Genomic DNA, 27,875 nt, shown 5'->3' on the forward strand with positions numbered 1-27,875 from the left:
GGGCGGTTGGACTCACTTTTAGCTCGAACGGCTGAATGGATTTGCACGAAACTTGGCAAAATTGTAGGGACTGTTAGCCCAATGTGCCTTTGCTAGGTCTCAATATATGTGCTTCAGTGGATTTTGAGAAATTAACGTTTAAATCAAGATATATATCTGTAACAGCGCTCCGGGCAGCGATCCGGTCCGCTTACTTTTCGCGTTTCGGAACTTTGCGCGCAGAAAGCTGATTGGCTCTCCGGTGTCTGTCAACATTCTAAACAGTCCGGAGCGGCCGCCATCTTGTCTCTCGGTAGGATCGAGAGAGAAGAAGAGGTGAAAAACGAAGGGGGAATTTAATGAAAGGGGGCAAGGTATCCCCCTCTTGACCCCCTAGGAATGTTGTTGGGGTTATTAAAGGGTCCCGTGGGGAAAAGAAAAAAAAATGATTTTTCACGGTAGAAGCGCTTCACGGGCCGCGAACTGGGCCGCAAACTGGTAGCGAAACGGGAATTCGCCATTTTGTGCTTCGTTAATTAAATTACTAGGTATAAGGGGGTGCGGGAGACGTATCCTAATCCCCTATGTTTCCTGAGGGTGGCTGAGGAGGCTGATATATGTTGATACATCTCTTCCAGCGGCTGTGCGTGAGCTTTTTTTTTTTTTGCTGCGTGACAGTCCGGAGCGGCCGCCATCTTGTCTCTCGGTAGGATCGAGAGAGAAGAAGAGGTGAAAAACGAAGGGGGAATTTAATGAAAGGGGGCAAGGTATCCCCCTCTTGACCCCCTAGGAATGTTGTTGGGGTTATTAAAGGGTCCCGTGGGGAAAAGAAAAAAAAATGATTTTTCACGGTAGAAGCGCTTCACGGGCCGCAAACTGGGCCTCAAACTGGTAGCGAAACGGGAATTCGCCATTTTGTGCTTCGTTAATTAAATTACTAGGTATAAGGGGGTGCGGGAGACGTATCCTAATCCCCTATGTTTCCTGAGGGTGGCTGAGGAGGCTGATATATGTTGATACATCTCTTCCAGCGGCTGCGCCATCTTGCCTTTTTTCCAATGCCACAATTTTGTCGTGCACGGCAGCCATTTTAGATGCCAGGCTGGTCCCAGGCTATCACCTACCCCTGCGGATGTAGTTTATGGCCCCAGCTGTAGAGAATTCAGACATGCCAACCCTCCCGATTCAGGCGTGTGACTACTGATTTCAGTGCTAGTCTCCCGCCTCCCGATTTCTGCAAGCAAAAACCCGGGGGCATATTACGAACAACTAGCGATAATTTTTGTCTCTAACTTGTTTAGAGACAAAAATTATCGCCGCACATCGGCGATTTTTATCGCAGATAAACCTTGCTATTATCGCAGAAAAGTCAGCGATATTCATGTATTATCGAGCAAATGCTCTTAGCCATGTTATCCACCTCCCATTGGATAACATGGCTAAGAACTGCTCAGGGCAGGTGTTAGATTTTGGAGATATTCGCGCTTAGCGCGAATATCTCCAAAAGTTGGTAATAGGAGAAAGCGATGTTAGGGACTGTTTCCAGTTGCTAACATCTTGGTACGCCACTTTGCATGTTATTAGTGATAAGTATCACTGACATGCAAAGCGGGGCCCAAGATGGTCGCTATCTCCTTTTAGCTGTCACTAACTGGTGTTAGCGACAGCTTGGTAATAGGGAGATAATTTTATCTCCGCTTTCATGGCTTTTAAAGCCAAAAAAGCGGAGATAAACCCCCTTGATAATATGCCCCACGATTCCTTGGGGGTTTCAGCTGACAGGGCCTGGTATTGTGTTACATGGTAATTTTTCCAGGAAACGTCAGAGGGTCGATGCAGGGGTTCTAGAAGAGGTGATAAACCATTTAAGCCTCATGAACAAGCGCATGGTCTTTTAAAGATTTGTGAAGTACTCGGGGCGGCGGTGTGTGTGTGCCCTCTTTCAGGAGCGGGCGGGGGGGCACTGCCAGCAACTTGCCAGGTCAGGTAGTGTTCAACACGTGCATCACCCTTTCTCTGCCTGCTATTGCTCTCCATGCTTCGGAAAGGTAAGAAAAAGAACGTGCATTTGAGTTTGAAATGTCCGATCTGGCAGCAGCACACTTCCAAAGCCCACACATGACAATAACCCGATTCAAGGCCCTATTCACCCGTTTTAAAAAAAATAGATAACACTCCAACAAAGTAAGATTATAAAACTTTATTAACTTTTAACTATAATGAACGGAACAAAAACTAAAAACATTTAAACATTTTTCAACTCAAAAAGCAACAATGGTTAGAAGCTGTCTTTTGTGCGAATAGTCCCAAGGCAGCACAACGTGCAGAGTTCTGGATGGCACCCAGGTGATGTCGCCTGGGTGCCGCACTGGTTTTGGGATCCTACAATGCAGCACAGAAAAACAGCGTGGGGCGTCCCGGGTGGTGCGGGGGGAGGCCTCGTCAGTAGCGGTCTGTTGTGCGAATAGTCCCAAGGCAGCAGAACGCGTTGAGATGTTGATGGGACTGTGTCCAGTGTCCCATGGCTGACACAACATGTACGACAGGCACCCAGGTGATGTCCAGTAAACTGCCGCACTGGTTTTGGTATCCTACAATGCTGCTCCGAAAATTGGCGTGCGGCGGCCCGGGGGGGGGGGGGGGGCGTGGGGGAGGCGGCGTGAACGGGCCTCCCCAGGTGGCGGCCATCTAGCTGAGTTGCGCCCGCTCTTGCGGCTACAGCGTCTCGCTCACCATGTTGTTGAGTTGCTCCCACTCTTGCAGTGCAGCGATAGGCGGCTGCCACATGGCTCTTAAAATGGCGGACGGCTCCTCGGTTTTGGGCCTGGTCCACTGAAATGGCCCTGGGACACCTTGGAACTCGGACGCTTGCCTGTTAGGGCTTGGGCTCCATTCTCGAAAAGCGTCCCCTCAGCCGTGAAGATTCTACAAAAGTCTTGGGGGCCCCCGACTCCCGCAGGCTTCCGGTGGGGAGCGGCTGCCATGATTGCTCGCGGAATGACCACGACGGAGCCACGAGATGGTGGTGCTCTCATGCTGACGCCAGCTTCAGTCTGAATGATCCAGAAACAAGGTGGGGCTTTCATCGTTTGGGAAAAAAAAATGTTCTAAACCAATGAAAAGTGTTATTTTTAGGTCATATGACCAAGACTTCCATCTTTAGGAAACCAAAAGTAAAATGAACCAATGAAAAGTTTTATAAACAAGTCACATGACCTGTTATGCGGCATAGGGCTACAAAAAGCGTAGAAAATCCGTTGGCACGTGAGGCGGCGTCAGTAGCGGACCGATGTGCGAATAGGCCGAAGGCAGCACAACGCGCCGAGATCCGGATGGCACCGAGGTGGTGTCCAGCAAATTGCCGCACTGGTGTGGCCATCCTACAATGCTGCGCCGAAAGACGGCGTGTCCAGCTGAGTTGCGGTCACTGTTGCGGTACAGTGACTCGAACGCGCCGAGATCCGGATGGCACCGATGTGGTGTCCAGCAAATTGCCGCACTGGTGTGGCCATCCTACAATGCTGCGCCGAAAGACGGCGTGTCCAGCTGAGTTGCGGTCACTGTTGCGGTACAGTGACTGGAACGCGCCGAGATCCGGATGGCACCGAGGTGGTGTCCAGCAAATTGCCGCACTGGTGTGGCCATCCTACAATGCTGCGCCGAAAGATGGCATGTCCAGCTGAGTTGCGGTCACTCTTGCGGTACAGTGAGTCGAACGCGCCGAGATCTGGATGGCCCCGATGTTGTGTCCAGCAAGTTGCCGCACTGGTGTGGCCATCCTACAATGCTGCGCCGAAAGTCGGCGTGGGGTGCCCCGTTGGCTTATGAGGTGATGTCAGTAGTGGACCGATGTGTGAATAGGTCGGAACCAGCACAAGGCGCCAAGATCCGAATGGCAAGTTCTGGATGTTGAGTGCCATAGTTGAGAGTTCTGAGCAGTGCTTGTAAGACTATCTGAAGTTTATTATAAGAATCAGAGTAAGTTGAAGACTGTCTGAAGCTTATTTGCACCTTTTGCAGCTTCACTATTGCCCAAGGTGGTGTCCAGCAAATTGCTGCACTGGTGTGGCCATCCTGCAATGCTGCGCCGAAAGACGGCGTGTTCAGCTGAGTTCCGGTCACTCTTGCGGTACAGTGACTCGAACGCGCCGAGATCCGGATGGCACCGAGGTCGTGTCCAGCAAGTTGCCGCACTGGTGTGGCCATCCTACAATGCTGCGCCGAAAGTCAGTGTAGGGTGCCCCGTTGGCTTATGAGGTGATGTCAGTAGTGGACCGATGTGTGAATAGGTCGGAACCAGCACAAGGCGCCAAGATCCGAATGGCAAGTCCTGGATGTTGAGTGCCTCAGTTGAGAGTTCTGAGCAGTGCTTGTAAGACTGTCTGAAGCTTATTTGCACCTGCTGCAGCTTCACTATTGCCCTGGTGTGGCCAAAGGTCGCACATGACATAGGCGGCCGGCTCCCGAGGTCCGGCGGAACTTTTTTCCTTTTCCTTTCTGCTTCTTTTCCTACAATCCGTTTCATCTGAAGACACGACCAGGTCCCTGAATGTGTGCAGGGGGGCGCTATTGATTGAATGAAAATGGCGGCTTGACACAAAGCTGACTCAAGTGTTACTGTTGATGCTATACAGACAAAAATTGGTTTTCAGTTTGTACATTCTTCATGTTTTTTTTTTCCATCCAAGTCTGATTGAGAGTTTGTAGAAAAATGGCTTCAGATTTTCCCCATACTACTCTTCAACATTCTTCCTAAATGTAACAATGTGAAACTCACTAGGAGAACGGCTGTTTCTGTTTCCTTTCAAAATGCTGCCAACAATATTTTCTGAATGGAAGACACCATCTTGTAGCATAAAGGGCCGAAAGGGGTTCTGGTCTGGCCGATGGTTGGTGGAGACATTTTGACTATATCTTGGACCTGCCCGGCCTCGCCCAAAATGGCGCCGGTATAAATGGGACTCGTAACTCCTTGCCCGCAAATGTATATCTAGAAAATGTTATTGTAAGTGGCCCTGTCGTATTTTAATTACAAAATGTACGTCCACCGATTCCGCAACTGTTAGACACCTTTGTTCTTGCAACCTAATGGCCCGCTCGTTACGTTCTTCTACAGTGTAAATGTCTCCTCATCATATACGATTTCAGTTTGCTCCGTGGCCGGCCCACGTGGTTATAGGCCCGTATTTGTATACTGACATTTTCACAATAAAGGTTTTTAAAACAAAACACGGTAGTAGTATTTACATTGGTAAAGTTTTTACTTTTAGTCACTGTTTTCGAATCAGTAAAAGGCAAGTGAAATAAAGCAGTCCAATTACATGACGGATAAAACGTATAATATGTAGGAACGCAGTAAAGATAAATGGTCAAGGGCAGTTATGTTTTTCATGTCTGCAACATAAAGTGATCGATAAGAATCTGATAATCAGGCGTATCGGCGACTAAGACAGCAGGCCGAATCTCTTTTACTCAACGGCTCCGTCATGGAAGGAAGAAACGCCCTTTTTCTCGAAAAAGAAATATATTTTACTTGCAAGACAGTTGTAAATTTTCCGGGAAAGTACATTAGCCTGGAATATTATAACATATGTTTGAAAAAAAAATATTGTTCGAAAACAATAAAAAGCGTAATTTTTAGGTCATATGATCAAGCTTTTCATCATTAAATTAACAAAAGTAAAATGAACCAATGAAAAGTTTTATTAACAAGTCACATGACCTGTTATGCTTACGTTACGCGCTGCGCGCCGCGCCTCGGATCACTTCCGGGTGCGCTAACGCGGCGTGTCATATAACGCATTACGCGACAACGTAGGTCAAGAATATAGTCAAAATGTCTCCACCAACCAGCGTTCGGAACACAACCCCTTTCAGCAGTCCAAAAAGTTCTGTTAAATGACAACAGAGGGGACAGGCAACAATAACCATCAGTCAAGGAGGGGAGGGCAAGTTCTTCTCTTCCGGGTCATGTTGGGGCGCTACCGGAACTGATCGAATTGGTAGTCTACAGTGTTTCTGGATGTTTCAGACTAAAGCTGGCGTCAGCATGAGACCACTACCATCTCGTAGCTCCGTCGTGGCCATTCCACGAGCAATCATGGCAGCCGCTCCCCACCGGAAGCCTGCGGGAGTCGGAGGCCCCCAAGACTTTTGTAGAATCTTCACGGCTGAGGGGACGCTTTTCGAGAATGGGACCCAAGCCCTATCAGGGAAGCGTCCGAGTTCAAAGGTGTCCCAGGGACATTTTAGTGGACCAGGCCCAAAACCGAAGAGCCGGCCGCCATTTTGAGAGTCCTGTGGCAGCCGCCTATCGCTGCACCGCAAGAGCGGGAGCAACTCAACTACATGATGAGCGAGACGCTGTAGTCGCAAGAGCGGGCGGTAAACAGCTGAATGGCGGAAGAGGCACAGTGTAGCAAAAGCGGGCGGAATGGCAACTGAAACGGTAAAGGGGCGCCCCACTACAGCGTGTCTTCAGGTCAAACGGATTGTGGGACAAGGTTCAGAATTGAAGAGTCATCAAAAGGCAAAAAGTTCTGCCGGACCCCGGGAGCCGGCCGCCTATGTCGGGGGCGATCTCAGGCTCCACCAGTGCTATAAGACTTGGGGAGGTGTCGGAGCCAAGCGTCTTCTCCGAGTCCATGGCCATCACACCGCCCCTAAGGGGCCTCCGTCAAGCTGTTTAGGAAGGTAACATATCACATTGTTTTCTAATGCAGTCAGGTCCACAAACGACACTCACTTACTTTGAGAATAGTGAAGCTGCAGTAGGTGGAAATAAGCTTCAGACAGTGTTACAAGCACTGCTCAGAACTCTTAACTATGGCACCCAACATCCAGAACTTATGCCATTTGAGAATGGCAGTGACATCGAAGCAACTCAGGGACCAAAACCATTAACGTACTTTCACGTATGAAAATCTTACTTGGGGAGGGGGCAGGAGCGAAGCGCCCCCTCCCAGTCAGCGCCACCACACCGTATGTTGAAAATTTGAAGCCATCGTTCTACAAAGTCAACCAAACTTGGATTGAAAAATCTAGAAAAATGTACAAACTGAAAACCAGTTTTGGTCTGCATAGCATCAGTAGCAACGCTTGAGTCAGCTTTGTGTCAAGCCGCCATTTTGATTCAACAAAGCACAGGAATTGAAAAAGGCTCAAACTCAGAACTCTGAACTATGGCACCCAACATCCAGGAGGTTGCCATCCGGATCTTGGAGCCTTGTACTGCTTTCGACCTATTCACACATCGGTCCACTACTGACATCATCTTATAAACCAACGTTATGTAAATAGTTTTTTAATAAAATGTTTTACCCTGTTTCTTTGCTGGTGTGTTGTCTATATTTTTAATATTTGCATAGGGTTTGTCGTTATTTTGTGCGGGATGGGTGATGGAGCCGAGCTGTCTTGCAGCCCTCATGGTGTGGAGCTCAGTTCATCTCACTATTTTCGTATTTCTCATGAAGGGTTGTTCCTAATATTTCTATTTTAGCGAGGTCAAAAAGAGATCCAATTAGTGGCCTACTGATTTTGCTCGATTACTTTTATTTTTTTACACGATTTTTCACTATCTGCAAAGACTAAACAGAGTATTGCGACTTTGTGCTTGTTTGTAAATAGAGAATGATCCAAAGAGAACCAATTCTAAAACAGTAAATGCTTGGACAACAATCAATCAAATGGAGAGACAAGCAGGCACGACGGATTACAACGGGGGTAAAGGCCTGCGTTAACTACCCTTCAGTATCTGCAAAGAGAGAGTACTACTAAGACAAAAGAGGGGAGGGGGGGGTGCAGCGTTCAAAGCACATCAGCGTGCATAAATACGAAAATGTTTTTATCTATCACGTACTTGACATTTTAAAGCTTTTCATATTTGCTATTAAAAAACCAATGAAATTCACAGAAAAAACCATAGGTTATAGTGGATATATAGTTAGGAATTTGCATTTACAAAACCTTGAAAATTCAATGAAAAAACCATTGGTTTTAGGCCATATATAGTTAGGGATTTGCATTTACAAAACCTTATTTTACTCGCATAAAACCATTGAAATTCCATATATAGTTATAAGCGCTAACTATATATCGCGCACCCGCAATCCACTGCTGATGATGTCACATATTACATCATTCATGACATGGTTAGTGACATCACTGATGACATCACTGATGACATCTCAAATGACATCACTGATGACATCACTGAAAACATCTCATTTGACATGACTGATAACATCACTGATGATATCATTCATGTGATAATACGATGAACCTCTTCAGACTCTAATATAACCTTAGATACAATCAGTGTAAACAGACACTCACAGACTGTCACTCATCCATGGAGTTACTCACACACCTAGTCAGTCATGCAAAGAATCAATCACACCTCCATTTCCTCAACTATACAGTTATACAAACTTTACTTATTCAAACATATACTAACACATATTTACTCTATTATACAATCCCTGATACAAGTTCACAATGATCCATACAGCCACTCACACATTCACTGGCTCTTATGCACAGTTATTTATATATGTCAACTCTCACATGTACTGTGTTTTACATATGTACTTACTTTGACATGTAGCACTGAGATATCCATTCACTCACCAATACACTCATGCACACAGTCAACCGCCCATACAGCTGTTTCCACATGCACTTTTGAAACCATACATCTAGTGAATCAACTGCTCACACATCTATGCACAGAGTCACACACCTCCCAGCCACCCACACACACACTCAGTATCCCATACAAATACTTGGGCAACCAATCAATAACCCATATAGTTACTCATATAGCTACTTATCAACACATGCAACAGTTTACAGAACAACAGACATAATGATGCACAAATTAAGACAGTTTAGTCACTAACCCATGCACTCAGTGAGACACATTTAATCACTCACTCATACAGTCAGTCATGCACCTACTAAATCCTTCATCCAGACACTTATATATCCACTCATTCTTCAATATGTAAGAGATATTTTAACTTTACAGAAACATACAGTCACTGGATGTTGTCATCAGTGATGTCATCAGTGATGTCATTTGAGATGTCATCAGTGATGTCATCAGTGATGTCACTAACCATGTCATGAATGATGTAATATGTGACATCATCAGCAGTGGATTGCGGGTGCGCGATATATAGTTAGCGCTTATAACTATATATGGAATTTCAATGGTTTTATGCGAGTAAAATAAGGTTTTGTAAATGCAAATCCCTAACTATATATGGCCTAAAACCAATGGTTTTTTCATTGAATACATATATATATATATATATATATATATATATATATATATATATATATATATATATATATATATATTACCTACTGGCGGTCGCCAGTAGGTATATATAGTTAGGATTTTTTTGAATAGGGTTTTCTGAAAATTCTATGTTGAATAACTTTGGCGTTGATGAACGGAATTGGCTGAAATCTTCAGGAAAATGGCACATTTTGTTTCTGAGCGTCCCCTGAAAGTTTGGGGGGGTTTCGTAGAGCGGGGGCCGAGAAAAAAGGGGGGTCCCAAAACGTGTTTTTAACATTGAGTTTTCCTTAGGGCGGTTGGACTCACTTTTAGCTCGAACGGCTGAATGGATTTCTATGAAACTTGGCAAAATTGTAGAGACTGTTTGCCCGATGTTCCTTTGCTAGGTCTCAAGATATGTGCTCCAGTGGATTTTGAGAAATTAACGTTCAGAAAAATATATATCTGTGACAGCGTCCCGGTTAGCGCCCCGGTTCGCGTACCAGACGCGTAACGGAACTTCGCGAGGAGAAGCGGATTGGCTCTCCGGTGACTGTCAACATTCTAAACAGTCTGGAGCGGCCGCCATCTTGTCTCTCGGTAGGATCGAGAGTCAAGAGGTAAAAATAAACGAAAGGGGAAGTGAATGAAAGGGGGCAAGGTAGACCCTCCTGACCCCCTAGGATTGATGTGGGGGCTATTAAAGGGCCCCGCGGGGCAAAAAAATAAAATAATTTTTTTTTCGATTTTTCGCGGTGGAAGCGCTACCCGGTACGCGAACCGGGTAGCGAACCGGGTAGCTCACCGGTAGCGTAACGGGAGTCCGCCATCTTGTGTTTCGGACAAATTTAGTCACAAGATGGAGGATAAACAATGTTGGGAATGGGTATAAGGGGGCACGGGAGACATATCCTGACCCCCTAGGTTTTCTGAGGGTGGCTGAGGAGGCCCATTTATGTAAAAAAAAAAAAAAATCAAATTTTTGCACGGTTAGCGCCCGGTCCGCGCACCTCAAATGACATCACTGATGACATCACTGATGACAACATCCAGTGGCTGTATGTTTCTGTAAAGTTAAAATATAACTTACATATTGAAGAATGAGCGGATGTATAAGTGTCTGGATGAAGAATTTAGTAGGTGCATGACTGACTGTATGAGTGAGTGATTAAATGTGTCTCACTGAGTGCATGGGTTAGTGACTAAACTGTCTTAATTTGTGCATCATTATGTCTGTTGTTCTGTAAACTGCTGCATGTGTTGATCAGTAGCTATATGAGTAACTATATGGGTTATTGATTGGTTGCCAAAGTATTTGTATGGGAGACTGAGTGTGTGTGTGGGTGGTTGGGAGGTGTATGACTCTGTGCATAGATGTGTGAGCAGTTGATTCACTAGATGTATGGGTTCAAAAGTGCATGTGGAAACAGCTGTATGGGCGGTTGACTGTGTGCATGAGTGTATTGGTGAGTGAATGGATATCTCAGTGCTACATGTCAAAGTAAGTACATATGTAAAACACAGTACATGTGAGAGTTGACATATATAAATAACTGTGCATAAGAGCCAGTGAATGTGTGAGTGGCTGTATCGATCATTGTGAACTTGTATCAGGGATTGTATAAGAGAGTAAATATGTGTTAGTATATCTTTGAATAAGTAAGGTGTGTATAACTGTATAGTTGAGGAAATGGAGGTGTGATTGAGTCTTTGTATGACTGACTAGGTGTGTGAGTAACTCCATGGATGAGTAACAGTCTGTGAGTGTCTGTTTACACTGAGTGTATCTAAGGTTATATTAGAGTCTGAAGAGGTTCATCGTATAATCACATGAATGATGTCATCAGTGATGTGATCAGTGATGTCATTTGAGATGTCATCAGTGATGTCATTTGAGATGTCATCAGTGATGTCATTTGAGATGTCATCAGTGATGTCATCATAGTTAGTGCAACTAACTATATATCGCGCACCCGAAATCCACTGCTGATCATGTCACATATTACATCATTCATGACATGGTCAGTGACATCACTGATGACATCACTGATGACATCTCAAATGACATCACTGATGACATCACTGATGACAACATCCAGTGGCTGTATGTTTCTGTAAAGTTAAAATATAACTTACATATTGAAGAATGAGCAGATGTATAAGTGTCTGGATGAAGAATTTAGTAGGTGCATGACTGACTGTATGAGTGAGTGATTAAATGTGTCTCACTGAGTGCATGGGTTAGTGACTAAACTGTCTTAATTTGTGCATCATTATGTCTGTTGTTCTGTAAACTGCTGCATGTGTTGATCAGTAGCTATATGAGTAACTATATGGGTTATTGATTGGTTGCCAAAGTATTTGTATGGGAGACTGAGTGTGTGTGTGGGTGGTTGGGAGGTGTATGACTCTGTGCATAGATGTGTGAGCAGTTGATTCACTAGATGTATGGGTTCAAAAGTGCATGTGGAAACAGCTGTATGGGCGGTTGACTGTGTGCATGAGTGTATTGGTGAGTGAATGGATATCTCAGTGCTACATGTCAAAGTAAGTACATATGTAAAACACAGTACATGTGAGAGTTGACATATATAAATAACTGTGCATAAGAGCCAGTGAATGTGTGAGTGGCTGTATCGATCATTGTGAACTTGTATCAGGGATTGTATAAGAGAGTAAATATGTGTTAGTATATCTTTGAATAAGTAAGGTGTGTATAACTGTATAGTTGAGGAAATGGAGGTGTGATTGAGTCTTTGTATGACTGACTAGGTGTGTGAGTAACTCCATGGATGAGTAACAGTCTGTGAGTGTCTGTTTACACTGAGTGTATCTAAGGTTATATTAGAGTCTGAAGAGGTTCCTCGTATAATCACATGAATGATGTCATCAGTGATGTGATCAGTGATGTCATTTGAGATGTCATCAGTGATGTCATTTGAGATGTCATCAGTGATGTCATTTGAGATGTCATCAGTGATGTCATCAGTGATGTCATTTGAGATGTCATCAGTGATGTCATCAGTGATGTCACTGACCATGTCATGAATGATGTAATATGTGACATGATCAGCAGTGGATTGCGGGTGCGCGATATATAGTTAGTGCAACTAACTATATATGCGAATTTCAATGGATTTGTGTGAGTAAAATAAGGTTTTGTAAATGCTAATTCCTAACTATATATGGTCTATAACCTATGTTTTTTTCAGTGAATTTTCAAGGTTTTGTAAATGCTAATTCCTAACTATATATGGTCTATAACCTATGGTTTTTTCAGTGAATATATATATATATATATAAATATATATTCTCTACTCGCCAGCCTTTTTTCCTTCAAAAGAAAGCCAACTCGAGCCCAAATTCTTAAGCGCGTTGTTTATTTTAACACAATTGCAAACGTACACCCGACGCGTTTCAGTGCTTCGCACCTTAGTCATGGATATCGCACTAAACAGAAAACGGAAGGATCGAGGCAGCACCGGTTCCCTGCACAAACTAAACGAAAGGGCTTGAACATAAGGAGGACCCACTTTATCACAGGGGGCTCTAAAAGAAGAACAGATGTACTTAAACTCTGCCTAATGGTGGCGCCGGCCTCTAATTGACGAAGGTGGTTGCCAAAACGCGTCTTAGAAGTGTGTTAGTCCAATAAAGGATTTTGGACTCGTCCCTGTGAGTGCTGCATACTTTCTGTACTGATAGCTTTGGTCTGCAAGGGACCAGCGTGGTGTCCGTCACCCCGCCAGAGCAGCACCCGGTCGCGAGTGAGGTGTAGCTGATGAAAAACAAGCCTAAAATATATATATATACTTTAGGTATGGGAAACCAAACAAATTAGGCATTTTTTCTTGTAATAGGTTGATGGTTTTTCATATCATTGAAGGTAATTAATGTCATTAATTTACCTATTTGTTGCACTATTTATTACTCTGATAACTCGTACGTGTATTTGTAGACTTTATGAAATCATGACTAGGCACAAAAATTAATTTGAACAAAATTCAAGAAAGAGTAACTCAGTTTACAATGAATTTAAGTATTTGTACCACAATGTCAAACTATAGTTTTCTCTTTCCTCATTTGTAGTTCTTTTTTGACACACAGTATTTTTTCACTTTCAATGGTATGTGGAGTCACGTCACTCACGTGGTTAACGAGCACTTGTGTATTTAATGGTTTGAATTGAGCAGTGCAGGTATGTGAACAAGGCTACTGCGTTAGCCGAAACGCGTAATCTGCCTGACATTTTGCGCATCTGGGGCCCGATGTAGGTGGCAAATACCAGTCGGCACGGCCGAATTCGGCCGTTTCCGACCGCTATTTGGCAACTTGAGATGTAGGGAGCCAGATTTGACAGAATCTGTAAATTTACCGAATCGGTAAATTTACAGAATCTGTAAAATACCGAATCGGTATTTTTACCGATTCGGTAATTCCCAGATGTAGGTGGGACTCTTCGGAGTCCCAAAGGCCCTGAAAAGGGGAGACCACTCGGTCCCCCGAACATATGGATGGGTGCCCCGATCCCCCGGGAAACCATTGTGGGCAGGGGGCGTGACCCGGCTGGTATGCCCGAAGTGGCGTAGCCGGAGCACGCCCCTCCCGCCCAAAAGAGGTTGTCCTAGACACCCGCCCGGAAGTCCGTGCACGGATGGGCGTGCTTGAGGCGGGCCCCCGCCCTCCCGCAGCTGGATAAATAGTGCGGGAATCCAACGAAGCTTCCTCTTGTTCCTGTGCTCTGAAGGCTGCACCACTCGTCGCTCTAGGGAACAAGCTGCACTTTTTTGAGAACTTGTAATCCTTGTCTTTCTCTTTCAGTTATGAAGGAGTGTTTGGAGATCGAGTCACCTTTGCAAGTCAGGTCGGACGGATTGATCGAAGACATGCCTGGCAAGAAACCCGGAAAGAGCTCCGAGATGGAAGGATGCTGCGCACGTTGGTGAACCAAGTGGCGGTGATGGACCGAAAGTTGGGTAAAGTTGACCCGCTGGATGAAGGCCTAGCGGTTATCAGGAAACAGTTGGAGGCCCAGAATGCCCCCTCGGGACGGCCTAAAAAGGTCATAGGACCGGCATTGCCGAACGTCACCCCAGGGGATAAGGGTAAGAAAAGGAAGGGGAAGGCAGGTCCCAGCGAGGCCCCAGTTCCAGTAGTAAATCCACCGATTCCCGTCGCGCCTGCGGCCAGCCCGGTACCAGGACCGGATGGGGGATTGCCAATTCCCGTGGTTATCACGCCACTGGGGGATGACCAGATGCCCCCGGAATTAGCACTTCAGTTAGCGGCGGTATTACCCTGGCTAAAGAAGGGAGCAGGGGGATCAGCGGCTGCGGGAGACCCGGCCGAGGAAGCCAGAACAATTATTGAGCAGTTGCGGCAGGCAAGGGATGCTGGGACAGCAATTGTACCTTCTATTTCCCCGCAGATGACGAAGGTGGTCACGGCTGACGATCGGGAGACGACAACGGACACGGCTGGGAGTGCGGCTGAAGCCGGTAAGAGATTGTTGCCATTGGTGGGGGAGGGCCCGGTGCCCTCAAGGCGGGAACGTTTATCTCAACATATTCCCATGGTTACGAAAGAGATGGTGTGGGGAGACAAATACATTAACATGTTTTCACTTTTGACTGACCATCGTGAGTTAGAATATGCAAAGACCCAGAAAGATCTCTGGCACCCAAGTGTATGGCGGGCCAAGATGGCGGAATTCAGGGTCGAAGAGACCATGGTAAACTGGGTCATGGCCTTTTCTATCTTTGCGGCGATTATCGGAGAACGTAAACCAGAGGTGTTAACTGACCTCGCATGTTATCAGAACAGGATCATAAATTTCAATGCGCTGTATGGGGGAAATGAATGGAAGGGCTATGATGTTGCCTTTAGAAAAGCGAAGGAGTTTAACCAGGCATTGACATGGGATTGTTTGGATACAGTGTCATGGCACCCTCAGCTCTTGCCAGGACCAGCGAGTGCTTCAGTGTCAAGCACGAACGGCTCCGGGGGATTCCACCAGAGGCCGTCTCAGCCCTTTTGGGCGAGCGCCGGGGGGGAATCCCAGCCCAGGTCAAGCGGGAACGGAGGCAAGAGAGGGGTGTGTTGGGGATTTAACAAAGCAACTTGTAACAGGCCTCAGGGAACGTGTAGGTTCCGGCACGCGTGCTCGGGCTGTGGGAATTCCTCACACCCGGAAACCAGTTGCTGATCTAAAGCTAATGGTGCGGGAGGAAAGGGGGGTCCCAAGCAGGATTGATGCGGTGCCTCGGAAGCAAACATCTTCGCCCGTAGATATTTTGGCTTTGACCCCTTGGCTGAACCGATACCCTGATCATGCGTCCGCCGGGACTTTGAGGGATGGCTTTTCATATGGCTTCGGGCAATTTTCGGGGGAGCCCTTCCTGTAAAAACCAGCTGTCTATTCAACACAACCCAGCGGTGGCCGCCAAAAAGATAGCGAAAGAAGTTAGCTTGGGGCGAGTGGCAGGACCATTTGGCGGCCCACCAGTTGCGGATTTTGTGTGTTTCCTTTTGGGAGTGGTTCCGAAGAAAGACCCGGGGGAGTATAGACTCATCCACAATCTCTGGGCCCCTAAGGGGGCCTCAGTAAATGAAGCTATTGACCCCGAGGTATGCTCAGTGAAGTATGCATCGTTCGATGACGCAGTCGTACTGTTGAATCGCCTGGGCCCCGGTGCATTGTTAGCTAAATCAGACATTGAATCTGCATTCAGGTTACTCCCAGTACACCCTCAAGACCAGCGCCTGCTGGGATTCACGTTCCAGGGGAAATTCTACATGGATAAATGCATGCCCATGGGTTGTTCGATTTCATGTGCCTATTTTGAAATGGTTAGCTCCTTTTTGGAATGGGGGTTCACAGAGGCCACAGGGCATAGACAGGTGATGCACTATTTGGATGATTTCCTCTTTCTGGGCCCAGTGGGCACTCAGGACTGTGCGCAGGCATTGCAGGACTTCTGCATGCTCATGCGGGGTTTTGGGGTCCCATTGGCGCCAGGTAAGACGGTGGGGCCGTCTACCTCACTCGAGTTTCTGGGTATAGAACTAGACTCGGAGGAGGGGTGTTTCCGTCTGCCGGCTGAGAAGGTGGCCAAGTTTAGGGCTTCCCTGGTACAATGTCTCTGAAAAGAGAAGGTGACCCTTCACCAGTTACAACAGACAGTGGGTCAGCTTAACTTTGCATTAAGAGTGATGCCGATGGCTCGCCCTTTCTCTCGTTCCATAGCACAGGCCATGGTGGGCCTTAAAGAGGGCACCACTGCACTAGACTGTCGGCAGAGGTTCGCCAGGACATGCTCATTTGGCTGGCATTTCTGGAGGACTTCAAAGGTCGAGTGGTGTGGAACAAACCCCCAGCCTCGTCGGGGGAACTCAGCTTATGGACCGACTCTGCGGGGAGCGTGGGGTTTGGCGCGATCTTCGGAAACTGGTGGTCGGCACAAACATGGCCGGCGTGGTGGCACACAAGCGGCCTAACAGGTAACATTGGTTTCTTGGAGCTATTCCCCATCTGGGTGGCTCTGATGGCATGGCCAGAAGACTTTAAGGACCGCTCAGTGGTGTTTTGGTCAGATAACATGACAGTGGTCGAGTGCATTAATCACCAGGCAGCACGCTGCAAATGGATCTTACGACTGTTGAAAGAAATTGTATTGCGATGCATGAGATTGAACGTATAGTTCAGGGCAAGACATGTGCCGGGTGTACTGAATAATGCAGCTGATGCACTCTCTCGTTCAAACATGCAGGCTTTCAGGGGTTATCTACCCACAGCGGAGCTAGTGGCGGCACCTTTCCCCGAAGCACTATGGCAGATCAGTGCCCCGGACTACAAGACCTCGTGGCAGCCAGTTTAGCGCCAAGGACGAGGAAAGCTTATGAAGGGGCGTTCTGTTCATACTGCGCCTTTCTGGGGCCAGTAGGGGAGCATAGATGGGGGCGGGAAGAGTCCTTGCTCCAATTTTTGATGGCACTTCATAAAGAAGGCCGGTCGGCGGCAACCGCCAACAGGTATAGGGACGCCATATCATTTATGGCACAGCTCCATGTGATAAGGGACCCGACGAACTCCTTCTTAGTCAGGAAGGCTCTCCGCGGCTGGCGGTGCCTGGAGGGTCGCAGACAGGATAACAGGCGCCCGATTGGGTTGGATAAATTGACCACCTTACTGGCGATACTGGATGAGACATGCTCCTCGCCCAGCGAGGTAATACTGTTCCGAGCAGCTTTCGCATTGGCATTCTATGGGGCCCTGATGGTGAGTGAACTTGTGGCAGGGAATAAGAAAGATGTGGAGGGAGGTCTACACAGGGATCACGTCCAAGTAAGGGGCGATTCTCTGCTGATCTCGATAGCCAGGTCAAAAACAGACCAGGAGGCCTTGGGGAATAGTGTGGTGTTGCAGCGCGCTCGGGGGAATCCCGGTTGTCCAGTAGGGCATGTGGAGGCCTACCTGAAACAGAGGTTGACAACATGGGGGTGGGCCCTGCTTAGACACATGGACGGCACCCCATTGACAAGATTTCAATTTCAGAGGGTGCTGGCAATTACGATTGCAGCGGCAGGCTTGAACCCGTGTGATTTTAGGATCCACTCATTTAGAATACGGGCCGCTACGGAAGCTACGGCTCGGGGTCTGCAGGCGGACGAGATGAAACAATTAGGCCGTTGGTCCTCGAACTGTTTCAAGAGATATGTGCGACTGCACATGTTGTGAAAGACTGATGAAATGCACTCACGCTTATTGTCTTTTGTTTAGATTACAGTTTCGCAAGCCTGTCACGCGGGGCAGAAATTGGGATCGGCCCAGCATCAGCTGACCAGCGGGAAGGGATCACCGAATAGAGATCAAGTGGTCTGGGGCGTGGGCCACTCATAAGTGAGGCATGCTGGGGACATATTCAAAGCAGGTGACGCGATCCACGCATCTGAGGAATATGGGTTCAGAGTGACCTTCCATGGGAAGGGAGGCCTCTGTATTGACCAATTGCAAAATTTTGTGGAGGAACTCCTAGGGCGGCACAAGTCACCGCCATCTATAGTCATAGTGCACCTGGGGGGCAATGACTTGGTGAGACTGGGAAGACGGGTGTTAGTTGAGCACATATTGTCTGCAGTTAGCTGGTTGGCCAAGAGGCTCCCTGGGTGTACGATTGCCTGGTCCCACATGATTCCCAGGAGAATATGGCGGGGGGGTTTGTCTATGTCAGCGTTGAACCACTCGGTAAAGAGGGTCAACAACAAGATTGAGAAACTGTTTCGCTCCGCTCATCTCCAAAGCATTTCCCATGGGTGTATTAGGGGGGATCACTGTTATTTGAATGATGGGGTGCATCTGTCCAAGGCTGGGAATGAATTTCTCATAGGAGACTTCGTAGCTTGGCTAGTGGGTTTGAGGAGGCATGACCTATAGGAGGTGTGGGGGGGCCAGATAGTCGGTCAACTATCTGGCCTGTGGCGGTAAGGTCATGATCGGTGAGCAGTGATTTCAAGGTCCCTAGGGGGGGCGCCACCCATTATGGATGGGAGCGCCTGGGGGAGGCGGCCATTGGCCCCTCCCACGGGGGGGGCGGCACCCACTACGGATGGGTCACCCAGGGGGAGACGGCCATAGGCCCCTCCCAGGGGGAGACGGCTATATGCCCCTCCCACGAATTTCCCGGGGGGCGGATATCCGCTCCGGCGGAAGAGAGTATGGGGAAGGGGGGAGTCCACGCTGTCCTTCTTACGGATACCTCTCACGGGAACTCGGACGACCTTAAGATGGCGTCGAGTGAAAGGGGGCCCCCACGACAAGGGAAGTTACAGTTGGCTGCGAGTGTAAAGTCCTCTGCGCATGCGCCACTCACACCGTGAGGGCGGGAAGTTGGTGATAGGGATCTGACACCGGTTAAGACCTTGCCGTTGGCCCTTAATGCTAGGTTGTACAAATTCAAAAATGTAATGCATTTATCAGGATGCTAGACTCGGCTAGGAAACCTTTGTATTAGAGATTTGTTAAGGTTAGCCTGAAAAACCTGTCTTCATCTAAATGTAATTGAAGTTGAATTTGTACATGATTCATGAAACGTTTTAATTTAAAGTTTTAAATTTTGTTTCATATTTTGATAAAAAAGGTCGGTCGTGAGGCCCCCCCGCCTTCCAAAAGTTTAAATCTGTGTCTGTCTCCTCCCATGGGGAATGGTGTTGGGAGGGGTGGCGGGCATCCCGGCCCATATGGAAAGGGGAGACCACTCGGTCCCCCGAACGTATGGATGGGTGTCCCGATCCCCCGGGAAACCAATGTGGGGCGGGGGCGTGACCCAGCTGGTATGCCCGAAGCGGCGTAGCCGGAGCACGCCCCTCCCGCCCAAAAGAGGTTGTCCTAGACACCCGCCCGGAAGTCCGTGCACGGATGGGCGTGCTTGAGGCGGGCCCCCGCCCTCCCGCAGCTGGATAAATAGTGTGGGAATCCAACAAAGCTTCCTCTTGTTCCTGTGCTCTGAAGGCTGCACTACTCGTCGCTCGTGAGCCCTCAAGGGAACAAGCTGCACTTTTTTGACCCACCCACCAGCCCCTTGTTGCAGATTTTGTGAAATAAAGAAATATTCTCTGTGATTATTTTGATGTAATAAAAAGTATGACAGTCATTTCTTGCATCATGAATGTATGACGAGGTATGCATATAATTGAATACTTGCTTGTAGGCCTTTTTTCCTTTGTAGAGACGTAAAGGAATGGATTCAATAAAGATTGTGTTTTTGCTTTAGGACTTTTTTCCCTTTGTAGCAATGTTGAAGTCGGTGAATTATCAAACTGTTGCAGATTTAGGCATAGTTTTCTTTCCTTAGTAGGTAAAAACAACTGTCGTATTTATTTTTTGGTCGGGCGGTAAGGTCATGATCCGTGAGCAGTGATTTCAAGGTCCCTAGGGGGGGCGCCACCCATTATGGATGGGAGCGCCCGGGGGGAGGTGGCCATTGGCCCCTCCCACGGGGGGCGGCACCCACTACAGATGGGTCGCCCAGGGGGAGACGGCCATAGGCCCCTCCCAGGGGGAGACGGCTATATGCCCCTCCCACGAATTTCCCGGGGGCCGGATATCCGCTCTGGCGGAAGAGAGTGTGGGGAAGGGGGGGAATCCACGCTGTCCTTACGGATACCTCGCACGGGAACTCGGACGACCTTAAGATGGCGTCGAGTGAAAGGGGGCCCCCACGACAAGGGAAGTTACAGTTGGCTGCGAGTGTAAAGTCCTCTGCGCATGCGCCACTCACACCGTGAGGGCGGGAAGTTGGTGATAGGGATCTGACACCAGTTAAGACCTTGCCGTTGGCCCTTAATGCTAGGTTGTACAAATTCAAAAATGTAATGCATTTATCAGGATGCTAGACTCGGCTAGGAAACCTTTGTATTAGAGATTTGTTAAGGTTAGCCTGAAAAACCTGTCTTCATCAAAATGTAATTGAAGTTGAATTTGTACATGATTCATGAAAGATTTTATTTTAAAGTTTTACATTTTGTTTCATATTTTAATAAATACGGCTGGGGGGGTCATGAGGCCCCCCCGCCTTCCAAAAGTTTAAATCTGTGTCTTTCTCCTCCCATGGGGAATGGTGTTGGGAGGGGTGGCGGGCATCCCGGCCCATATACAAATTCGGTATTTGACCACCCAATCCAATTGGGTGTTAAAATACCGAATTCAGGTGTGCATGCACATGTGTGCATGCACACCTAGCCATGTGACAGACAGACATGCCCTTAGGGCATGTCTGTGTGCCACATGGCCCACATGCCTATTTTTGGGGTGCCAGAGGGTGTCAAAGAGACACCCCCTGCACCCTTGCAAAATTCGGTATTTACCGATTCTGTAATTACAGAATCGGTATTGCCCATAGATTCCTACGGGCTTTAAGGCCCATAGGAATCAATGGGCAATACCGATTCGGTATTTACAGAATCTGTAATACCTACATCTCCCCCCTTCGTATTTCCCGACTCTTAAATACCGAATCGGTAAAATTCGGTATTTAACAGTCGGTAAATATGAATTACCTACATCTGGCCCCTGGTTATAATAAAAGTCACGGTGGCCAGCAGTGAGAACAGCAATTGCAGCGTTTGTGTTTCTCTTTTGGTGGCCAAGCACCGGAGCGGTAATTGGATATTACCTGAGGAGGCTGGCTTGTTTCTCCTTTCACGGACCCCTCTCTGCGAAGGTGGCTATCCGGTTTACAAGCCGTTGGTGTGCGCAGCTGTGTCTAGCTTCATCCGGATAAGCCCCTGCGAAGATTTCAAGGAGAGCTGAGACGTCGATTGGGAGAGACCGCAGGTGTGTTTTCTCGAGGTGGAAACCGAGAGGGAAAGACGCCGAGGATCAACCACGAGACGACAGTGGACAAGGTTAAGTTACGCAGGAGGAGAGGTACTGAGCATTGCTGGCCTAAGGGAGTGTTAAAATTGTTTAAATATTTGACCCCTGGACATTTCAATATAACCAGCTGTTATAGTGCGCAATTATATCAGACGAAGCACTGCTCGAGAGAGAGAAGGCAGCAGTAGAACTTTTCGATAATTTGCCAGCGATAGCGGAGTCTGCCAACAAACAGGCTCAGGAGACAGATGAATGTTCAGATGTTAAGTCCTTATTAAGAGCACTCAAAAAGAACACCCGTAGTGAACTCACAAAGTGGTGGGAAATAAAATCTTTGCAGAAATATCACGAAGTCAATAGAATACCTCGAGGCTTAAGAATAATATTAGCCCCGAGTTTCGAAAATCCCAATCCACTTCTACTAAGACTGGGCTGACAGTAACTTGGAGGCATCGATACGGCTGGTTTGCCTCTTGATTAAATATGCAACCATTGACCACGAGGTTAACGTTAAAGAAATAGAACGCATTAAACAAGAACTGCTTTCATTAACTACTGCAGCCAATAAGGACCACATTGATAAAAGTCTCCAGGAGATGGCAGCACGCATTAAAAAGCAAGAGGATACCATTAAAGCGAGGAAGGTGTTCAAGTTTGCGCGCAACAAAAATGATTACGAGCGAGGCCAAGTCTTCACGTTTGCCCGCAAATATGATTCCATAAAAAGACAAGGAGGTGCACGGGCACAACAAAAACAAGGGCAAAAACAAGCAGCCAGTACCAACAATCAGGTTGCCTCATCATCAGATACCAGTATGATCGGCACTGACACTGACACAGAAGGTAGTGGCTCAGAAACTGGTAGTAACTCCACATTGGGGCCCCTCACATATGCGGAAGAAATGGATTTTGTTAGACAACAGAGAAAATCAACTTTACGATCACGGAACGCCAATCCTCAAGCCGCCAATACAGGAATCACAATAGGCGCCAATGACGCAAACGTGCAAAGCAACAAAGGGCGAGGGCAATTCCGCAGGAAAAGAAATTGGAAGAACTATATGAAACTGCCAAGAATACGATCATTAACCTCACCAAAGTTGAACTTAATGCGGCTGAACTGCAACTGTTAAGCTTAGGGCTCAGCTTTTGTCCAGAGAGTAATTTTAATTTTGTGGAGACAAGGATTGACATATATAAATTTATACGAAAACTCAAATTGGCCACATTTTTCAAAATAAAAAACCACAATAAACCAACGCCCAATCCACAAATTACTCCAGTTTCAACTGGACTTAAAGCTAAACGAATTCCTTTGTTAAAAACTCTGTTCACCTTGGGGTGGGACATGACAGACAGCCAAAAACAATTGGCAAGCACCCAACAAATAGCAGACACCGAGGGAATTGTAGTTTCCACGGCAGGAGGTAGTCCCTTCAAGGCACCCTCGACGTTTGTACCAATAATGCCGTGTGACGCCTTAGACATCTTCCATGACCGCGTCACAGAAGAACTAAAAAAACTACATAGGAAAACCATCAGAACTGAACAAAGAAATAAATGAAGTACCTGCCAACAATACTTCCAACTAATGGAAAAACTGAAGAACAACAATTCAGTAGTAGTGAAGAACTCTGACAAGGGAGGAAACCTGGTGCTCTGGGACAAAGCAGAATATAAGGCAGAGGCATATCGGCACTTAGACGATTCTTAGTGCTACGAACAATCTAATGGGGCAGTAATCAGTAAGGTACACAGGGATTACAAAGTGCAACTTATGGAATGGAAAAGGGATGGGCTAATCACCAAAGAAGAATGTTCTTTTCTACACAAGGAACATCCTACCCTTCCCACCTTCTATCTAATCCCAAAAGTACATAAACAAACTATTCCTGCTCCAGGACGCCCGATTATTTCTGCCAGGGACAGCATGTTTGAGAACACTTCCAAGTATGTGGACCATTACCTACAAGAACATGTAACTACATTACCGACTTACCTAAGAGACACCAAAGACTTCCTCTGTAAATTAGACTCTATTGTATGGTCAAAAGATTACCTCCTTATGACTCTTGATATTTGTCCCTCTACACCAGCATCAGACACGAAGACCGATTAGCTGCCACTGAACATTTTTTGCAGAACAGATGTATTTCCTTACATAACCATAACAAAATGTTATTGATTATGATTAGATCAGATGGTGCCTGTTCAATAATCTGTTTCTGTTTGATGGGAAGGTGTTTAAACAACGGCAAGGTGTTGCCATGGGTGCATGCTTCTCCCCCAGCTACGCGTGTTTACATGTTGGCTGGTAGGAGGAGCATGTACTGAGGGGGCAACTCAGGACCACAGCTGATAAACATCTGGTCCACATATGGAGGTATACAGACGAAATTTTTATTGTTTGGAACGGTACACTAGCTGAAGCCCATACATTTGTCAATACCATCAATGACAATCAATATAATTTGCAGTTTACAGTCCATGTAGATCAACATACAGTCAATTTTTGGACATCACTGTTACCATTGAGGACAATATTATCACAACATCATTGTTCCGCAAACCAACCACGGGAAACTCCTTGCTTCATGCTTCGAGTTTCCACCCACAGCACACAATTACCAGCTTACCATACGGTGAGTTTTTAGGAATCCGTAGAGCCTTCAGCACACCTAGAGCCACAGCAGAAGCACAACAAGCGGCTAGAAGCAGATTATTACAACGTGGTTACAAGGCTCAGCTACTTGATTCTGCACTAGCCAAAGCCAACTCCAGGGACAGACGTGAATTGTTATCAACGTCTTCTGACAAAGAGGCAGTGGAGGTTGAGGCACAAGGTGAAGATAGGGGCCATCAAATAAATAATGCCGATACCACAGTGGCATGCAGGTTCATAACCACATTCAACAGGCAGGCAGGAGCTATTAAAAAAATCATGAACGCCCAATGGCCAATCGTATTACCTGACACGATTATGGCCCAGGTACTTCCTCCTAGACCCAACTACACATACAGAAAAGCACGATCCATGCGGAATGATTTAGTGAGAAATAGTGCTGAACTAGATGTGAATAAAGGGTGGTTAACAGCAAGTTTGGGTTTCTATAAATGTAGCACATGCAGTGCCTGTAAATTTGGCATCAACACCAAGACCTACACTACGGGTTTTTCTGAGGTGCCGTGTAAACTAAAGGGACACTACACCTGCCACACTGACCATGCGGTATATGTGTTACAATGTGGCTGTGGATTGCGCTACGTAGGGAGCACAAAGTTGCCAGTCCACCAAATGATTTTACAGCATTTACGGGCAACTGTAAACTCCGATAGTGAATGCCCTGTAGCCCGCCACATCAATGAACAGCATGAAAGTAACCTTAACATGCTGAAATATTTCGTCATTGACAGTGTTCCCTTCAGTAAATTAGGTGGTGACCGCAAAAAGAAATTGTGGCAATTGGAAACTAACTACATCCTTAAGCTTGACACCAAGACCCCTAAGGGACTCAATATGTGTGAAGACATTCATCTCTACCTTTAGAGTGGTCGGGCAGTCGATGATCTGTCCTCAATAGACAACATTTGAGGTGAAGAAGTACAGCTCACCTTCACCGTTGGTCCAATTTGTCCATTAGGTATATAAGGTTACACAGGCTTTCATCTGAATAAGAATTTAGTTTGTCTCGGGAGAACCTTATTTGCCTACCTAGCATATTTATATTTCATATAAATGTGTATTTCTCTTGGTTTGTTCTGATGCTTCAATGTAATACTCAAGCATATTCCCTCTAATACATTATTACCTAGATATAAATAGGAAACATTATGTTCCTGTGGTAATAAGAATCGACGGGAATATACATAACTACGTTTATCAGAATTATGTCATCTATCTGTTCCTTCTCTCTTTGTACAGTCCATCTAGTTACACACACAAGTCCAGTAATACAAGAACTGTATTATAAGTGTCCAGTACAGCGATTTTAACTATCACATCCTTTTTTATGATTTATCACATTTTCACTTTATAGTTACTATACTGCTGTCTATCGAAATGGCACTAGTCTACAGGTATTACAGTCGTTATATTACCGCTATTGAGCTGCAGGCAGAAATGGGTTGTGCAACTTTAGGTATGGGAAACCAAACAAATTAGGCATTTTGTCTTGTAATAGGTTGATGGTTTTTCATATCATTGAAGGTAATTAATGTCATTAATTTACCTATTTGTTGCACTGTTTATTACTCTGATAACTCGTACGTGTATTTGTAGACTTTATGAAATCATGACTAGGCATGAAAATTAATTTGAACAAAATTCAAGAAAGAGTAACTCAGTTTACAATGAATTTAAGTATTTGTACCGCAATGTCAAACTATAGTTTTCTCTTTCATCATTTGTAGTTCTTTTTTGGCACGCAGTATTTTTTCACTTTCAATGGTATGTGGAGTCACGTGGTTAACAAGCACTTGTGTATTTAAGGGTTTGAATTGAGTGGTGCAGGTATGTGAACAAGGCTACTGCGTTAGCCGAAACGCGTCATCTGCCTGACATTTTGCGCATCTGGTTATAATAAAAGTCACTGTGGCCAGCAGTGAGAACAGTAACTGCAGCGTTCGTGTTTCTCTTTTGGTGGCCAAGCAATGGAGTGGTAATTGTATATATATTTATATATATATATTCCACTCACCAGCCTTTTTTCCTTCAAAAGAAAGTCAACTCGAGCCTAAATTCGTAAGCGTGTTGTTTATTTTAATACAAAGGCAATCGTACACCCGACGCGTTTCAGTGCTATCGCACCTTAGTGATGGGTATTTTTTGTTTTGCAAAATGAAACTTTAAAGTGAACAATCAAGGTAGGACTACCTGTCCCAAAACAAGTATTTCGTTTATATATATCAGCCATCTTTGACTGTCTCTCAGTTCATTGAAACAAATGGTGTTCTGGTATTCGTACTTCCTAAAGTCAAAAGCATGGTTTCTTACCAGTTCATTCATGAATTTAACATTATTATTATTCCAATTCAAACTTATTAGTAGATATTGCCCCAGTGGGCTAATTATTTTATTCCTTATTCACTATTTACAATTCAGCCCTAGTCGGCTTAAAGTAAACCCAAACTGAAAGAAACCTTATATTGTTTACACCAAATAATTAAGTACATTCCATATTCCACTTTTTTAACAATAATTCATAGTCTATTTTTCTTATCCATTGGGCTTTTCTGATATATTTTCTTAATCTTGTCTAGCTGACAGTACGCCTCCTACAAAAAATATATAAAACATGTGTAACCACCATGAGAAGTGCAATTTTAAAAAACGAATTTAAAAGCTTCAGTAATGACACATCACAAATATATACACATCCAGACAAACAATCTACAGCACTTATATAATTGATTTCTTCTGTATTCAGCCTAAATGGATAGACATCTCCTCATCTTTATTCAATCCTAGCGGTTGAACTGTATCATACTTAATAATCATTCTTGACTCCAGTTGACTCAATTCTTTTACACGATCACCACCCCTCTCTGATTTCAGGATCCTGTCAAGTGCACAAAATTGCAATAAATTGGCATTTTTCTGATGGAATTCTTTGATATGTCTCGCAATAGGATATTGTTTATCCTCATTGACGATTGCTCTGGTATGCTCTAGAACTCTTTTTTTGGCTTGATGAATGGTACTACCAATATAAACAAGTGAGCAGGGACAACGTAAAGAGTAAACACAAAAATCAGATTTGCAAGTTAAATGCTTTTGGATTACAAATGGTTTTTGACTTGTAAACAAGGAAAGTTCCTTTCTATTTAAACTGTTTTTACATGCCTTGCATGATTTACACGTGAAAAAACCTTTGATTCCTTTAGTATTGTCTCCTTCTTTTACAGTACTATTGCAAAAATATCTTTTAATGCAGGACATTTCCCGAAGGTAATATTAGGTTGATTTCCCACTGCTTTTATTAAAATTGGATCAAGTCCAAGAACATGCCAGTATTTTTTCAAACTCTTTCTGACCTGCCATGATTGATCAGAGTAGGCTGTGATGAACCTGATACTTTCATCATCCTTTCCAATAGGAGGCTTCAGATTAAGGAGATCTTCTCTACAAACAGATTTAACTTTAACACAAGCTTTGTGAGCCACAATTTCTTTTTGCCCGCAATAGCCCCCCGTACGGGATACTACAGATCAGATTTTTAGGATGAAAGCTAGCTGCAT

The sequence above is a fragment of the Lissotriton vulgaris genome, chromosome 1_1, assembly GCF_964263255.1.
Source record: "Lissotriton vulgaris chromosome 1_1, aLisVul1.2, whole genome shotgun sequence".
Lineage (NCBI taxonomy): Eukaryota > Metazoa > Chordata > Amphibia > Caudata > Salamandridae > Lissotriton > Lissotriton vulgaris.